This window comes from Grampus griseus, assembly GCF_964374135.1.
Source record: "Grampus griseus genome assembly, chromosome: 10".
Classification (NCBI taxonomy): domain Eukaryota; kingdom Metazoa; phylum Chordata; class Mammalia; order Artiodactyla; family Delphinidae; genus Grampus; species Grampus griseus.
In genome coordinates, this window is record NC_139004.1 from 2,043,402 (window position 1) to 2,046,867 (window position 3,466).

Below are 3,466 nucleotides of genomic sequence, written 5' to 3' on the forward strand. Positions count from 1 at the left end.
AGTAAGACTGGAATACAGCACCACCCATCAAAAAAAACAAAAATGAAACGACAAAAAAATATGTCACAAAGGAGCAAGGTAAAAACTTACAAGACCAAATAAATGAAGATGAAATAGGCAACCTACCTGAAAAAGAATTCAGAGTAATGATAGTAAAGATGATCCAAAATCTCAGAAACAGAATGCAGAAAATACAAGAAACATTTAACAAAGATCTAGAAGAACTAAAGAGCAAACAGGGCCTCCCTGGTGGCGCAGTGGTTGAGAGTCCGCCTGCCGATGCAGGGGACACGAGTCCGTGCCCCGGTCCGGGAGGATCCCACATGCCGCGGAGCGGCTGGGCCCGTGAGCCATGGCCGCTGAGCCTGCGCGTCCGGAGCCTGTGCTCCGCAACGGGAGAGGTCACAACAGTGAGAGAGGCCCGCGTACCGCAAAAATAAGTAAATAAATAAAGAGCAAACAAACAGTGATGAAAAACACAAAAACTGAAATTAAAAATACTCTAGAAGGAATCAATAGCAGAATAACTGAGGCAGAAGAACGGATAAGTGACCTGGAAGGTAAAATGGTGGAAATAACTGCCAGGGTGCAGAATAAAGAAAAAAGAATGAAAAGAATTGAGGACAGTCTCAGAGACCTCTGGGGCAACATCAAATGCACCAACATCCGAATTATAGGGGTCCCAGAAGAAGAAGAGAAAAAGAAAGGGTCTGAGAAAATATTTGAAGAGATTACAGTTGAAAACTTCCCTAACATGGGAAAGGAAATAGTCAAGTCCAGGAAGCACAGATAGTCCCATACAGGATAAACCCAAGGAGAAATATGCCAAGACATATATTAATCAAACTATCAAAAATTTACTACAGGGCTTCCCTGGTGGCGCAGTGGTTGAGAGTCTGCCTGCCGATGCAGGGGACACGGGTTCGTGCCCCGGTCCGGGAAGATCCCACATGCTGCGGAGTGGCTGGGCCCGTGAGCCGTGGCCGCTGGGCCTGCACGTCCGGAGCCTGTGCTCCGCAACGGGAGAGGCCACAACAGTGAGAGGCCCGCGTACCGCAAAACAAAACAAAACAAAACAAACAAACAAAAAAAAATTAACTACAAAGAAAAAAATATTAAAAGCAGCAAAGGAAAAGTAACAAATAACATACAAGGGAATCCCCATAAGGTTAACAGCTGATCTTTCAGCAGAAACTCTGCAAGCCAGAAGGGAGTGGCAGGACATATTTAAAGTGATGAAAGGGAAAAACCTACAACCAAGATTACTCTACCCAGCAAGGATCTAGTTCAGATTTGATAGAGAAATTAAAACCTTTATACAGGTAAGCAAAAGTTAAGAGAATTCAGCACCACCAAACCAGCTTTACAACAAATGCTAAAGGAACTTCTCTAGGCAGGAAACACAAGAGAAGGAAAAGACCTACAATAACAAACCCAAAACAATTAAGAAAATGGTAATAGGAACATACCTATCATTAATTACCTTAAATGTAAATGGATTAAATGCTCCAACCAAAAGACGTAGACTGGCTGAATGGATACAAAAACAAGAACTGTACATATGCTGTCTACAAGAGACCCACTTCAGACCTAGGGACACATACAGACTGAAAGTGAGGGGATGGAAAAAGATATTCCATGCAAAAATGAAAATCAAAAGAAAGCTGGAGTAGCAATTCTTATATCAGACAAAGTAGACTTTAAAAAAAAGGCTATTACAAGAGACAAAGAAGGACACTACATAATGATCAAGGGATCAATCCAAGAAGAAGATGTAACAATTGTAAATATTTATGCACTCAACATAGGAGCACCTCAATACATAAGGCAAATGCTAACAGCCATAAAAGGGGAAATTGTTGGTGGGAATGTAAATTGATACAGCCACTATGGAGAACAGTATGGATGTTCCTTAAAAAACTAAAAATAGAACTACCATACGACCCAGCAATCCCACTACTGGGCATATACCCTGAGAAAACCATAATTCAAAAAGAGTCATGTACCACAATGTTCATTGCAGCTCTATTTACAATAGCCAGGACGTGGAAGCAACCTAAGTGTCCATCAACAGATGAGTGGATAAAGGATAAAGAGCATAAGGTAAAGGATAGAGGATAAAGGACAGAGGATAAAGAAGATGTGGCACATACATACCGTGGAATATTACTCAGCCATAAAAAGAAACGAAATTGAGTTATTTGTAGTGAGGTGGATGGACCTAGAGTCTGTCATACAGAGTGAAGTAAGTCAGAAAAACAAATGCTGTATGCTAACGCATATACATGGAATCTAAAAAAAAAAAATGGTTCTGATGAACCTAGGGGCAGGACAGGAATAAAGACGCAGACCTACTAGAGAGCGGACTTGAGGATACGAGCAGGGGGAAGGATACGCTGAGATGAAGTGAGAGACTGGCATGGACATATGTACACTACCAAATGTAAAACAGATAGCTAGTGGGAAGCAGCCGCATAGCACAGGGAGATCAGCTTAGTGATTTGTGTCTACCTAGAGGGGTGGGATAGAGAGGGGGGGAGGGAGGGAGACGCAATAGGGAAGAGATATGGGAACATATGTATATGTATAACAGATTCACCTTGTGATAAAGCAGAAACTAACACACCATTGTAAAGCAATTATACTCCAATAAAGATGTTAAAAAAAAAAAAAGGTACAGCCTGTGGCGTTAAGGACATTCACATCGTTGTGCTGTCATCAGCACCATCCTCTCCAGAGCTCCTTTCTTCTTGCAAAACTGAGTCTCTGACCCATTAGACACTAATTCCCCCTCCCCCAGCCCCTGATACCCACAGTCCTACTTTCCGTCTCTGAACCTCCCGTGAGTAACGCTGGGAAGCGGAGCGCAGGTACCCGAGGCCTTGCTTGTCTGCAGGATAGAACGGAAGCTCTAATTTAATTTTCGCGGCCTCCCCCCCCGCACCACTCTCCACGCCCTCGTCGACACTCATTAATTTCTGGGATTTCTGAGGACGCGGATCCTAGTGGGTGTGAGGCGGTGGGAAGAAAATAAACCAACCCCATCATCCCAGTCAGCAGCCAGGCCGGGGGCCCCGGGCCCACTCCTCCGTGAGGGCGAGACGCCGGTCACCGCTGAGCCAGAGCTGGCACCCAGGGAAGACGCTCTGTGCCGGCGCCTCCGGGGATCGCGAGCCCAGTTCCTGTCAGGGACCAGCGAGAAGCCAAGGGGTTCCGGCCATGAGCCTAGACCGGTCGCCGAGCGGCGACGGCTGCCTGTGGGCCCGGCGCATGCGTGATCGGGGCGGTTGGGCAGGTGCGGGCTCAGTGCTGCCAGGAGACCCGGCGCACGCGCGCCTCCGGCGCGGCGGGGGGGCGCTCCGGGATGCCAGGGGCCCGGCGCATGCGTGCTCGGGGCGGCGCGGTGGGGCGGGCTCAGGGTGGCCGGGCGACCCGACGCATGCGCGCTTCCGGCGCGAGCGCGACC